At 44.9% G+C, this 15,333-nt stretch overlaps 1 protein-coding gene across 17 annotated transcripts in view; it reads right to left on the bottom strand.

Moving 5' to 3' along the window:
* LPP (LIM domain containing preferred translocation partner in lipoma) overlaps positions 1-15,333 on the bottom strand; it is a 371,893-nt gene that overhangs the window by 240,847 nt on the left and 115,713 nt on the right. The window contains exon 1 of one of the 17 annotated variants that reach the window (XM_080409292.1): positions 8,832-13,667. The exons of the other annotated variants lie outside the window; for them this stretch is intronic. The gene's annotated coding sequence lies outside the window, so the exon portion shown is untranslated. Of the gene's footprint in view, positions 1-8,831; positions 13,668-15,333 lie in introns of those variants that run through there. 17 annotated transcript variants of the gene reach the window in all.

The following is a 15,333-nucleotide window of genomic DNA, read 5'->3' as shown; positions in this document are numbered from 1 at the left end:
ACACAGGTGCACTTCGTTGGCCGTCCCTGGCCATAACAGTTCATCTCAGGTCAGGCTCCTCTCCATCGATCCTTCCTCAACCCCTGTAATACAGCATGCTAATGACGAGCTTGTGCTGACCATGCTCCTCAGCAGTGCAATGCTATTGATTAATTTTACAGCTCTCTGCCCAAGGGTGGATGCTACTGACCATCACTACATCTGTACCATGGACCCACAGTTGTCTCCTTTAAACCATTTCACCAAATGAACTGGTTCCCTTAGGCAAAAGGCCACCCCATCCGCTGTAACTGAGCTCCTATTCAGATTGTTGCGTTGCCACAGCTTTGTAGATGAAGGAGAGTCTCCATTTGGTTATTTCAGTTGTCCTGCCCAAATTATATTGCCAAGCATCAATTATAAGGCAAGACTCAGACAGGGAGAGGTGGAAGAGTCTTGCTTGACATTTTGCAGAAAATTCACAAGCATCCCAGGTTCTGCCATGGGGTTCAGGGGCTGATTACGAAGGGTCACCAACACCTCACCACAAAGAAGCCCTTTTCAGCAGCTCCTCGACCTGTGAGCCTTCCAAAGGGGCGGCCCCAACCAGTGTCACAACCTGGGTCAGCCAGATGGATGAGTGGTGAGGAATGCTTGAGCTATTCCTTCGTCTGATTCTCCTTTCATTCATTTATCACTCAAGCCAGGGAAATACTCTGAGATCCTTGTGTTTGGTGTCTCTCGCTTCAGAAACAGCTTTGCAAGCCAGTGTGCTAAGCAAGGCAGAAGCATTGCCGGCTCCTGTGCTGAGAGTGTAATGAGGACACAGCGGTGCCAGCCCACGTCTCACAGCCACCAGGCTGCAGGATGACAGCAGATGGGAGCCACGCATCCCAGCTGCTCTTCTGGACTGGCACATCACCACACTTACAGGTACAGCTGTGACACTCACACAGGTGCTTGCACAAACCACAGCTCTTGGCTGGCTCAAAAGGGAAAGGGGCAGAGAGCAGCACAGCCACACAAGACACAGCCACCATCAGCGTGTGCATGAGGTGGTGACAAACAGGGACATTTATGCCCCCCAAGGTGCACTCCATCGTAATTCACACTGCTTCCTGCTCCCCAGCACTGTTTGCGAAGCTGGACCTGCAGGAACAGCAGATATGGGACAACGATCACACATGTTCCTCTTGCGCTGCATGTCAATAGCCAAACCACAGGTACCCAGGTGTGCAGGGCACCACAAGCACCAGGGGTAGCAGCCAGCCAGTACCCGAGCAGGCAGAGGCTGCCAGCCCCTCGCCCAAGCCCCTGCCACGCACAACTTCTCCAACAAGCAGTAGGCAGGTTTGCTCCCTGCCTGACAAGGACCATCTTTGCACCAGCCAAGTCTCCCCACTGCGATGTAGGAGCTTCCCAGAGAGACCAGAGGGAAAGTCAGGCACAGCTCAAATAAGCACCTGGATCTACAAACAACAGATTAAATTCTCAAGCTACAAAACTATGTTTTAGCAAAAGTGCAATTGAACTCCATGTACTTGTTACATTTCTAAATATACTCTGGTTGTCAAGACAACAAAGAGACTGATGGATCTCTAAAGTGTACTGTATCTATTTAATTGTCAGCATTTCAAACTGACTCGAGGAGGGAAAAAAATGCTGTGTGGTAAGTCTAATTGTCATGGTTACCACTGGCTAACCCCACAATAAATATATATATATTCTAGCTAAATGTGCCAAGCCATGTGAGGAGCAGATGGGAGACATTCTCATTACTGCGACAGCCTCCACTGGAAAACTAAACTTGAGGAAGGATGCGAGAGACTTTACAGAGATCTCAGACACAACAGATATCGTGGGCTGCATCTTCCCAGTCATTTGGCAGCAGTCACTCAGGCTTCTCCACCACACTTACTCGCCCCTGCGTACTGGGACAACCCGCGGGGCTGGGGCTGCGTAACTTGGGAGCACTCCTGTTTGGGGATCTCATCCCTCACCCAAAGAAGCCTGAGATACGAGTTGTTACTCTTTAAAAAACCTCTGACAAAATCTCAATTGCAACCACCTTGGATCTGCACTACCATCCTCACCCGCCTGCTCTTCTCCCTCCCGGTAGCCACATCCAAGCCCGTGGGCACCGCTCTGGCAGGAGGCTGCTACAGCCCGGACCTTCTGCTCTCGTATTGTTAACAGCTAAAGTGAGGACTGCATCCAGCCTTGGAGAAGAAAACAAGTGGAAGGGAACAGCCAGATGCCACTGCAAATACACCAGCCTGAGGCTGAGCTGGCAAACATCATGCAACGCAACCCCAGCCAGCCTCTGGACCCTGTCTGACGAGCACGGTTCGGCAGCACGAAGAGCCCCACTATTCACATGAGCTCCCTCCTGAAAGAGGTTCTTTCAAAAAAAAAAACCTCAAACACTGGCTTTTTACATGGAAGACCACCACCGCAATATCCAAGATATCTACCTGTATATAAAGTGATTGCGGCTTTCCTTCACTATCCAAAACCCATCCACCTACACCCAGTTCTTTCTTTTCTTTCATTAAGCCAGAGTTTAAGTTGCAGGAGAAAGGCACAAGTTTCCTCTAGGTATAGGAAGCAATGGAAAACAACTCACATTCAGCTGGTAAGGACTGATGTCAAGGAATGGTCATGTTTCCAATTAGTTTGAAGCTTTCCCAACATTTTTGACAGAAACCACATCAAAGCCAAATCATCCTTAAAAATCTCCCCCAAACTGTTTCACCCCTTTGTAGAGATAAAAGCTCTGTATCTCTGCGGTCAGACGCTCTCATGGAAACCATACGGCGTTGCCTACAACCATCTCCAGGAGAGCCACAAAGTAAAATTCGATCTGGTTGGAAAACACTACTTAAGAGAAGCAGCACTTTCCAGGCACCTCAAGCAACACATTTGAGTTCACGATATTTTCCCTGCAGCCTGCCCCCACTCATCACCCAGATGAACAATTTCTGAATTCCAAGTATGAGAACCCCAATGATGTAAAATGATCTTTCGTGCCTACCAATGCACTCAGCGTGTGGTTCACCCTCACGTGCTGCTTCACAGAGTGGTCTGTGCACACAGATAGACAGCAAACATCGAAACAGAAGTAGCACAGAAATGTTATTTCCAGGGTTTGTGCGTGAATTATTTCAAATACTATTAAGGTTAGGAGCTAAAATGGAGTCTTGGGCGCAAAGAAGCCTATGTCCTAATTAAAGTCAAAGGGACTTAAAGGCAACTGGTTTTCCACAAGTACTTGGGTGTACCCAAAGCAAAGCAGCATCAGCATTTTGTCCCTGGATGCCTAAACAATTTTGAGACTAAGCGTTACCCAAGAAGAAACTCTGAAGAGATTACAGCCCTTCTGAAAGCTGTGTCCAGAGCTTAACTGAGCTGAAATCCCAAACAACTGAAAGCTTAAAATCATGCTCCAAAGTGCATATTCTAACATCATACAGGTGCAGGAACCTAACTTTGGTTTTCCTGTTACTCAAAGTTCTCACCTAGGGCATCAGGCTCTTGTTACAGCTTTTGGAAAACTATTACATTCTGTTCTAATAAAGTACGTGCTCTCCGGAGCAAACTCTCCAGGATGACTGCTTTGCTTTGGCACAAATGGACTCATTTGGTTGAGATAAAAGGATGTTCCCTTGCATCATTTTCATTTGATTTTTTTTTTTTTTTGTAAGATAGAAAACCAGTTAATTTTACTAAATGAGTGCTCTGTTGCCATGACTTCACTGCAGACAAACACAAAGCCATCAAGCTCCTTTTCCTTGGGCGCTGGGTTTTTTTTAAACAGGTATTTGATCATCTTCTTTTGCTTCTTTTCCCAACATCTGGATTTCCAAGCAATATTCCGCAGTCAGACAGACATATAAAGACTATAGCTACTCAGTAAATTTGAGAAATATTCCTGCACACGTTCATCCCCTCACAACCCATCTCTGCCAGCTGTGCCAATGCACCCACTGTGACTCCAATGTGCAGGGCAGCGCTGCCTGCAACAGCAGACAGCAAATCTCTCCAAAGGAAACCCTAAATGTATGGGATTCGTCTCTGAAAGTCAGAATTCCCACATTCCTGCCAAGGATCACAGGATGGCTCCATCCTGCTCACGGTCAAGCCTGGCTGTTGCCCGGGATTTTGCCCCAGTCTAAAACCAGAAGCCTAAATTAAAGTCCTTCCCACTGCTTCAGTTTCTCAGGTGGATGCAGAAGGCTGCGCATACATGTCATCTGCCTCCGTGGGGTGTTGCAACATTGGCTGAGTTAATATTCATAGAGTACACTGGGGATTAAGAGTATTATAGACTTTACTGAGGTAGAGGGGGGTTTCTTTTTTCTTTTTTTCACTGTTTGCATTGAATAGACAGACTAAGTAGAAACAGCATTTGTAGCCTGCAGCCATTATCCTAGTAAATGGCTTATTACAGCATGCAGCCTACCAGCTCACCTCGATCCTGTCTCACTTAAACACACGTAGGTGGAAGTGCTGCTCATTCCAGAGAACTTTCTTTTTCACCGTCTCTGTCTGATGGAGACTCTTGATAGCTAGCCTCACAAGACAGGGCTCTGGATGTAAACACTTCAGCATGAGCTTGTTGTTTGGTACCTATTTTTATGGCAATCACAGAACAATTAATTACTTCCCGTCTAAGACTAACTCCTGCCTCTTCCAAAAAGGCTGAAGGGGAGTGAGTTTTGTCTCAAGACTTTCAATTTCCTGATGAGTCACAGCAGATCCACTACAATAAGCTCAATACTTCAATCAGACTGTTTCTTATCCAGGTATATTCAATACATTATTAAGATGTGGAGTGTGCTATTTTAAGGGCTAATTTCAGGCATTGTATGCATAATGCCTTCTCAGCTGAACACGCGCTTTCTCCCGGACGAGACAGATGTACCTCCCGCACCACCATCCCTTCTCCCACCTGCAAATCATACAGATAAACAAACTCTACAAGAGCAGAAAGTGAAGAAATGTACATTTGGTGCACTGATTTTCACAACACGTAGCCCTTTCAATAACGAGCCCTCTCCCACTTCACTAGTTCATTCCCTGCCTTTGGCAATAAAATTACTTATGTGACAGCAGCATCTGACAAGAACAAAACATTCAGACTGCACAGGTTGCAACAAGTCCACAGCGTCTTGCTTTCTTCATTCTAGGGCCAAGAATCATACATTTATTTTTCTGCCCCAAGGAGCAACTCTGCATCCCTGTATGAATCCTCAATTGTCCCCAGTTCCCACGCCACCCACTCACAAGCTCCCAGGCTCCATCAGGCAGGCAGGAGACACCTTGCCCAACCTCCGAGCAGCAGCACAGTTTATAGGGCCAGCAGGTGCCCTCTGGTCTTCATCATTTACTCTAATTTAACAAACTCTTAGATGTAATTTATTGTATCAATTGGTCAGTTGATCCCAGACAGGTTGTTTGAGCCTACAACAGGTTGCACTCTGCATTAGCCTGATTACAGTCAACTCTACTGGAAACTGCCTCATCCAAGATGACTACGAAGAGCACAGCAATGGTCACGTGTCCCTAGCCCACGTACAGGCTTAGATTCTCACAAGCAATGCAGTTAAAAGCTCCCAGACACCAACAGCTGCCTAAAAAACATGTGGCTATGATGATAAATAGGTTAACGTTTGGGTGAGAGAGACTGGGTACAGGAGACAGACAGCCATGCTCTCACTTGTAGAGTTGTGACTGTGCCATCAAGGACATCAGCTGCTGTAAGAGCAGTCGCTGCACAGACACCACCTCAAGACTCCACTTGCGCTACTTGCTAAGAGCAGCCTTCCCCATGGCACAACTGGACTACGCAAACAGTTTCTATGCAAACAGCAGAAGTGCCAGTTTCTGCCAAGCCCATGCTAATTGCAAGTGATTCCAGCGCAGATGCTCTTAAGTCAGAAAGTATTTAGGTGACGTGTAACCGAGGTCTGACATTTGTCTCACCAGCTCTCCAGTGGTGAATAAGCCTACATTCAGCTAACTCTTTCCTTTCTTCCTCTTCGGAAAAACTTTCACGTAAATTCCAATTTTATGCCAGCAATCTTGCAGAACATTTTCGGTCATCGCAACGCCCTCAGCCTGTTGGTGTAACCGAACTGTTAAAGCAACGCAAAGGACATGGCCACCAATATTCCATTAAAGTCAACAGATCCTCCAAGGCTCCTCAGGTGCTACCCTAGAAAGTGTCAATGTCTCTTCATGTATCACATTTATGTGAAAAGCTCAGGGCACCTTAGGGATATTCAATCAGTTTCACAAAGTCTGTGGGAATGAAAAGGACAAGTGGTGAAGGATTGTTTCACACAGCCAAGTCCAGCTTGGAAGGACGAAGGTAGCAAACAGACTGAGCTGAGCTGCAGGTTTAGCACATGGCAAATCTCCTCTTGAGCAGGCTCAGTTAGTTAAGCTCTCTTTAATTAAGGTGAGGATACTCACCTGTATTTTACAGATGTCCATGAAATACACTGTTATCTCAGTCTGACTGTTAGTGGGACAGGCAGAAGGCTCCACCAGATCTACAGCGACATCCACCCGGAGCTGCAGGTAACAGAGCAATACAGCTCTGAATACATGCAAACCTCCAGCTGGAATCTCAGCATCCATTCTCTCTATTTTCAGAGTACCTGTGATAAAGCTTCCTGAGCAAGTTTGGGCTGGACTAGCCAGCATCCATTTCTAACACGGTAAGAAACATGTGCTAGACTGTGCAGCTCTCCTCTTCTGCAGATGGCAACCAGATCCTTTGAAGAAACCATGATGCAGCAGCAGAGATCATGAGCTGGTGGCCTCGGCTGTGTTGCAGAAAGTGCCTGTGGAGTAACTGTCTAAAGATGAGTGCAACCAACTCTCTTAAAAACTTTTGTTATGAATAAAGAGAAAATACAGGAACACATTAACAAAGATGATGAGCAATGGGGGACACACACAACACAAAACAACTAAAAAGGCCATCATAAATTCTCTTATTTTCGGACAACATTGCTGGTAACATATGGGTCTGCAGCCTAAACAGACAAGCAATGACATTCAGGCTCATCTTGTGTTCTTAAAACATGCAAGACCAGGATTCTCCCAAGCCAGGCAGTTAAGTCCTTCCTAAAAAGCCATTTGAAAGGTTTCTAAATGCAGTATGAGAAAAATTATCCTGCTCAGTCTACGCCTGCATCTCCCTCTCCTCCCATTAGCACATGGGGAGAAAGTTGGCTTAGAGCAATATGGCATTTGAATTTGAATATGAATCACTCCTCTGGTGAAAAAACAACACAGAAGCCCATTTCACATGAGCTTCATCTGAAGATATAATGAAAACCAACACATCCATTGCTCCTGTTACAAGTAAAGCATGGTGAAAATACTGGCTCAGACAAACAAGCAACAATACTTTCCATCCGAGAGGATCCCAGAGTGCTTTAGAAACTCAGAGAGGCAGGAATCACTTCATCTGCCACTGAAACACGGTCATCTCTGGCTGGGTACTCAGCTCAGCACCACGCCATAGCTCATGATGGAGGAAAGAACATCATCAAGCAGAAATTGTCAAGAGTTTAGGAAGGCATGATCCTTCAGTGGGAACTGGACCACTCTCCTGGAAATTAGAAGCTGGTTTAATTTTGACTGATACGGCATTATGTGGGCTGAGCGCCTGAACACCAGGCGTACACGATGTTGTACTTAAAAGTGACCAGCTGTAAAAAAGGATGGAAATCGAACTTGTGTTATGCTGGTGCTCTCCAGCTTCTGGTTCAAAAGGTTACAGAAAGCGGTGAGAAAGATAGAGGATTAAAACTTCTGAACCTGCATGGGGATTACAAATTAATTTCTTATCGTCCACAGGACTGAGGGCTCAGGATTTCCTGCCCCTGGTTCAGCTGCTATCTTCACACGGAGTTAAGGGCAAATCCCTTCTCCTCTCCCCAGCTCCCACCCAGCAGGCACAGTGATATCCAGCCACTATTAGGAACAGTCTGGAAGAAAGCAAAGCATTACTGTTCAACACGGCTACGGAAAACGGGTCCTGCCTATCACCAGCTTTGCCGAAACACTGACAGAAGCGCAATTTTGATCCTCTCTCCTTTGTCCCTCCACTCTTCCCATCCGCCAGCTGTGCCCATGATCCATGCTGTCACCTCACTGGCAATAGCCACGGCCTGTCATTACAGCGTCGGTCAACGGAGGCTCGATACAAATTCAGGCCCTTCCCACGTTACTGAAATACCAACAAACAAGAAGTAGAGAAGTCCTTCAAGGAAGGGACTCTGTGCAAGTGATCTGCACACTGCCAGAGCTAAATGTTTACTTCTCCTCCTGGCAGCATCTGGAAGCTTGCAGACTATTTAACTGCATCTCGGAAAAGCTATTTAATCCTACAAACACAGCAGCAATTCACCTTGACTCAAAAGAATGGTTTTCTGAGCTCTGAGGAAAAAATGAAAAAATACTTCTTTTTTTTTTTTTTTTTTTTTTGGCAAATATCTGATAAAGCTTTTCTGAAAGGAGCTCACTTAATCTTTTCCCACATTATATTCTACATACAGCTGCCATTCCAAAAACAAAACAAAACAAAACTTGGTGCACAAATGCAAACAAATCAGGGTTTGGCTTGATCTGCCTAAACCAAAAGCCAACTTCCTCTCCTACTGGCTCAGCATCAGAGACCTAAAGCCAGTAAGTTCCTAGCATTTCTGAGAGGCTGACTTTTGGATGGTTTTGTGTGAGTTTATCTTCAGTGCCTTGGGACTGCATGACAATTCAAGGGAAAATGCCCTTAGAAGGAAAATGGATGGTGATACATCAATTTGGACAACTACTACCAAGCCATTTCTCTGCAGAAGTGACCTCTCTCCAGCCATGCAGTCACGTTCTTGCCAGTTGGAGACTGATCCTCATCTTGGTTTCAACAGAACTAATTAATTTGGTTTTCCTGGGGAAGGGAGAATAATCAACAAATCAATAAACAAGAAAGGAAAGTTACAATGAGCTGAACATGATTTACAGGTAAAGTGAATTGCCAGGGGTTCAGGCAAAAATTCATCACTGATTCATCAAACAAGTCATTGAGACGTCTTAAGAACAAGCTGTCAAGAGAAGTCACTCTTCCTCTCCACCTCTTATTATTAGTTACTGCTGAAAGTGACCTTTTCTGAAAATCTCTAGACCATTTTGAAATGCTGGAGCCTTCAGGATGTGAAAATTCCTTCTCAAAATGAACTAAACTGCTTCAAGAACATTTATTAAAGGTTGCATCCTGTTTCTCTCTCACCATTGGGTATTCAGGAGGAACAACCCACTGCAAGAAAACAGCCACTCTGCAGTTCTAGCCGAGAGTCCCAAATTTGGAGACACAGGTGCTTATTAAGGTGTAGAAACCGAGGGAGAGAGAAGGAGCCCAGTGCCACCGGAGCAAGCCAGTAGAGAAAGAACCCGTCCCCCAGCTCTGCCTGCACCCTCAGGGAGAGCTTAGGCAGGGAGCTGGCATCGCCTGCAGCCAGCACGGAGAGCTTGCCCGACTCCAGAATCTGCTCAGCCTGGCAGAAGAGTAGGAGGTGCAATTGCTGGCAGGAGCAGGCAAAGCAGCAAAGCTGGTGGAGATCGTAAATGGAAGAGTGTTGTAAAACATGGAGGTGAGCGCAGACTGACACTCACCTTCACAGTTCCCCCACAGAAAAGCACGCCTCGCTAGACTTCCAAATCGTTGAAACGCATCCAGCCTTTGCTAGATTGATCCAGGAAGCTCATTCGTATGCATGTTTGTTCTCACACGCAAACACGGCAAGGTTTTAACCACACACATTTTTCACAAGTCCCACAGGCCCAAACTTACAGGTTGCTCAGGAAACTTGGTCTTAAATGGGATTGTAAACCAAAAGAAAGAGATTACAGATAAAGGCAAAGGCCGCAAAGAACTACAGAGCAATTTGGGTCGGAAGGGAGCTTTGGAGGAGCCCAACACAGAGGTTCCCTAAAACACCCAGTCTCAAGAGGATCTTTTTCTTAAAACAGGACTTAAAAGATTGCACCGACTGATCTTCCAAAACTGATTAGTCACATGGAAATATGGGTTAGGCTCTCTTCATTTAGTATCATTCCCAAGTGGGAAGTTCTTATAAAAGCTACAATATATTCAGTTCCAGAAGAACAATTAGCTGACATTAGATAAGTAGCTGTAACTCTCAGAATTACATAGCCTTGCTATTTATCAGTATGTGCTGCGCCTTTAAAAGTTTCCAAAAGTGATGGTCTTTTTTTGTGCATGCTGGAATATTCAAGAGCATTTCATATCTATTCTCACATCAAGAAAAGAGCAATTAGATCAATAATGAAACAGGAGTGCTCCCTTTTACTTTCTGTGGTTTGCAAAGAGGTTCGTGTTTCTGTGTGAGCACAGCTCTTGTTTTAGTGATGTGAAAGTGTGTGGTTTGTGCGATACCCCAGTTTCTTCTAATATTTGAGTTTCTGTTGTTATCTACCTACAATTTACAGTAAAGCATCTTTTATTCTCACACCTCTCAATCTCAAAATTAGACCAATTTTCCCAACAACAAGATTTTATTACCCTGTGTAGTCCTTTTACAAATACTGGAAAGCTTACCGACAACACAATAATACAGCATGAAATCACAGAAGACAGCATTAGTGTTACCAGGTCTACTTATGCATGTGTCTCTGTATACAGACACATGAAGCAGCAAACACAAGCTTTTCTTTGGGGAAAAGGACCAATTTCGTGTTTGGAAAAGCAACTAGAATTCCATTGCAATCCATGACGATGGTCCCAAGGCACCACACACAGTGGGTAAGGATTAGCGAGCGATGTTTGAACCACTGTTTATGCATTGCTATTGTGCTATTCATTGTGATTAGATTATCAGTATTTTCAAAAGTATTCAAAATATTTAGAACTTACAGCCGCCACCACCTAACCACTGCAGAGCACGGATCTAATTCTGGCAAAGATTTCTTAAGAACCCTCCAAATGGGAAGGATGCTGCAGCTACTGGGGATGGGTAATCTGCTGGCTCCAGCATCAAACCAAACTGTGCCATTTATAACATTTTGACCCCCTCCACAACAGACAAGAGCACTGGTATTTTAGCCAGACATTTTGTTTTCCAGATAGCTGTTTCTGGCCACGTGCTCTACTCCGGAATCTCTGACTGTGTTGTCCCTGTGGCTCTCAGAGGAATGCATCCTTGTCAAATATACTGAAGGTCCCAAAGGCAGAATTCACCTGATGCTTCAACACAAACATCAATCCAACAACAAAAATTTCAAAACAACCAGAATACTAACTACTTCTGAAGAACAAAAGTAAATCACCAACGCTAAGTTTTCCAACACTGTGGTGAGTCATCTGGTCAGCTCTGGAGCCTGAATCTACTAAGTGCACACGCTAAGGACTCTCCACTTCTCGGTGATTCCCCTGTTCTGCATCTCTCTCGACCAGCCTCATAGTGTGCACACGAATAGTCTTAATGGTCATCAAAACGTCGTGCCCAATCTGGCATTAATTTAACAGCGACAGCACAACACTGCCATAACTTAGTCATCCCGCAGCTTCGACTAAGATTAATTCAGGCAAGCCAGGACACAAATGTTCAAACTCCTCGACGCATCTTGCACCCACCCAGGGAGGACTTGGCTTTCAGCCAATCTGCATAAACCCTGGTGGGATTAGCCAGTGTTTGAGAGGCTCTTTTATGGGATAAGTAAGGAGGTCAAGGTCCCTAAAAAGGGACATGACGGGTGCATATAATCCCCCACAAGGCACACCCCTCCACCCTTTACAGCCAGCAACAGGGGTGACTAAGGGCACACAAGAAAAAACCATTATAATCAAGGCCACGGGAATGGAAGTGGCAAATGTACCCTCTCATGTTAACATGAAGTGAATTGATCTGATTTTATCATCAAACATGCCAAAAAGGACATGTTTGGAAGAGATGCACAGAGAGAACCATGAAAATATTGCTTCCTGGGTTCTAGCTGGAGCAGAACTGCTGAAACCTTCTAGCTGTGCTCCTTGGGATTCCCTGTAGATAGATAGCCCAAATGCCATCAGGACATGGCAGTAGCTAATTCTGGACTAACACAAGGCAACAATTCTAAAACAACCTTCTCAACCATTTGGGCTCAGTAAAACTACCATGACAACGCACTCTGCTATAAAAGCACCTCAGTTCGGTGTTGGCACTGTGAGCAGCCATAGGTCAGAAAGTGCTGTTTGACCAAATGTTTAAGTTAAGGATGGGTGCTAAACCAAAAACATTCTTCTAAATCAATGTAGATCACAGTGGCCATGGAGCTCAAGGATGCCAAATTTCAATGGCATTTGGTTTTCCCACTGCTCTCTCCACACAGGAGACCTGACCAAGCTTCTCCAGGTCCAGGCATTTCTCAAAGTCTGATGACATTGTGGGATCTTCCTTTGGAACATAGGCAAAGACAGACTTGATAGAGCAAACAGATTACAGGAACAGCTTTGTTTATTTTAAAATTAACTACTTACACACCTTAGGAGAGCCATCAGCTGGCTGATCCCACACCAGAAAGAAGCTCACGCTGCTGCTGCAGCTTAACCCAGCGCTGGGAATGGCTCCAAACATTTCTCTGGAAACTAGTGCGATAATAAAACCTCTGCTGAAGTCATATGGCTCTCAGGCAGCTAAAGATGGGCTATCAGGAACTGGGACCCCTCTCAAACCAACCACAAGGTCCCCGCCAACAGAGATTCCCATCAGCAACACAGCACCAGCTGTTGCCTTCATCTGGGCACTTGGCCACTAGAAAACATTGGAAAAGCCTCTTCTGTTTTCCTCCTCCCTCGGACAAGTTCACTAACCATCACCACTGGCCACCAACTGCCTTCCCTCACCGATATCCTGAGCAGGATTTGGAGCAATGCAGATGAGGTGGGAAGTTTTCTCCCCATCCTCCAGACCAGCCTGCACATCCTCTCCCCCATCCCAACATTAACAGAGTCTGTCATCAGCTCCAAGTGACCTTGGCACAAACAATAATTCTTGCCTCTCTAAGCAAGAATTTGGAAAGCCAGCTTTTACTGGACAGATATGTCTGGCTGAGATTTGTGATCACATGCAATGCACGGTACAACGTGTGACCTGAAGAAATATTACCATCAGCTAACAACAGCACAAATTTCTTTCTTCCTTGTCCTTCATTAGCCTCAGAAGCTGGCCTTGCCAGCAGCAGTAATGCAGGCTGAGACAATAAAGCACATTAATGATGGGCACCGTCATGTTCTGTATTAATTACTGTAGCCAGTAGTAAACTGTTGGTTATAAATTATATTTTGATAAACTGCCCTTTCTTTGACAAGGCATCTCCAATGTTTAATGTTGCACTTAATCCTCAGATAATACCCCAGGAGTCCTCACTATGCCCAGCAACAAATCAAAGCAATCTTCAAAAAGCTGGCGCAGGTCCCCTTTTCCTACGCACCCCGACCTGAAACTATCCCATTGCATCAACTTCGTCAGCTCCAAAAGTTGAGTTGCCAAAACCAGCAGCACGTTCAATTACTGCGGGTCCTACAGAGGTGTCCCAGCACTTCTTGGGGGCGGGGGGGGGAGCATGGCAAAAGCCAGTGTGAAGCATGTTTATGTAGGTGAGCACGCTTCTATACAGTGTAACGGTTTTCCAGAAAAGCTGCTACACTGCAAGGTAAAAAAGCAGGGTAGTAATACCCAGAATATCTCAATATTCCAAAGAGAGGAGGATTTCTTCTACCCAGGACTGAAATAGTCAACTAAAATCTTTATGAAAAACATCATATTCTTAGTTTTGTTTCTTTTTAATTCAGTGACATTTAGCTAGCAGAACAGCTGTTACCAAAGGTCTAGGAGAGGTGGAATCCCATTTTCTACATAAAGAAAAATGTTTTGGAGGAAACTGCAATTTGACAAAAATACCTGTTTAGCAAAGTACATTTTAAAAAGTGGAAAAATACAGTTTGTTTTTCCTAAGGAAGCAAAAGATCCACCGCAGCTCATGAAAAGGATCCCAAGTCCTAGGAACAAAGTATAAAATTATTTTGCAACACAAATCCAGAAAAATGAGGAGGCACGTGCCCTTTAAGAAGCAGCCTGGGGAGAGACCCTCCTCTACCTCAGCCAGATGCACCCATCACCTCCCACCACCATCAAAACACACGAAAAAACTAGGCACAGTCTTCCCAAGGAGGGGATCCAGCTCTCATCAGTGACAACCAGGAGCTTGCAGCTGGCTTCAGACAGAGCCGAGTCAAGTCTGGCACAGTCAACACTATTTTATTCTGAAGGGACACCTCACCACACTGAGCAATGACAAAATGTTGCAAGTGGGGTTTAAAGTGCAAAAAACCCAAAAGCTCAGGAAGAGGATCAGCAGCAGCAACCGAGAATCCTGTTCTCTCCTCCACAGAAGGGTGCGAAGCTCTGAAGCCTCACTGCAAGTTGCAAATAAAAACTGCTTACAGCAGTCCAGGGTGCAGTCTTGTTCTTCCATCACTGGTGGCAGATGGTGCGTGCTATTATTAAATCTTGATTTCCAGCTTATAACAGTAATTGTATGTAAACTTCTGCCCTTGGACAACAACTCACTATCTTTATTTTGGGAAAAAGCAGAAGTCTTGCAGTTAAATAACTTTCCTATTTTAACAATTAAAAAAAAAAAAAGTCATAACATACTTCTCCTAATTGGAAACACACAGAAAATAGGATATGGCCGTATTAGTTAAAGGTCAATGCACATTTACCCACCTCTTTTGAAACTGACAGTATTCTCGTGACAGCCATAAAAGCTGCTTTGAATTTTAGTTCCCTAGAAAGTAAATATAAGGAATCCCAATGCCATAACCACAAGTGCCACAACTCTTCACACTGATGTCATATGCAGCTTAATGTGTGCTGCAGAAGTCAGGATGGTAAAGCTTCAAAATCATCTCATCGATGGTATACAGGAAGAAAACAGTTATCATTCCCCAGCCCATGGCCCCAGGCATGTACCACAACGCCTTCATTCGATGCAGCATTAACAGCAGGACGCATTTTATTCCCAAGTATTTAGCATGGGGCACTGTGGGACTGGTGGGACCACTTACAGGGTCTGCTGCAGCCAAGTATCTCATGCTACTGTACGTTTTATTTTGGTTTCCAACTGTTCCTTCCAATTCCAACTACCAAACAAATGTTCCCTCTTTTTTTTTTTTTCTTTTTTTTTTTTTTTTTTAGGAACCAATTTATATTCACTTGTGACAATTTGTTTCCGTATCAATTAGCCAGGGCAAAGGGATTCCCTTTCAGACCCTTTTCTGGT

This window comes from Falco punctatus (assembly GCF_963210335.1).
Source record: "Falco punctatus genome assembly, chromosome: 13".
In the NCBI taxonomy this organism is placed as follows: Eukaryota; Metazoa; Chordata; class Aves; order Falconiformes; family Falconidae; genus Falco; species Falco punctatus.
Note: the sequence above shows the minus strand (reverse complement) of the source record. Positions and strands in the feature narration are given on the sequence as shown.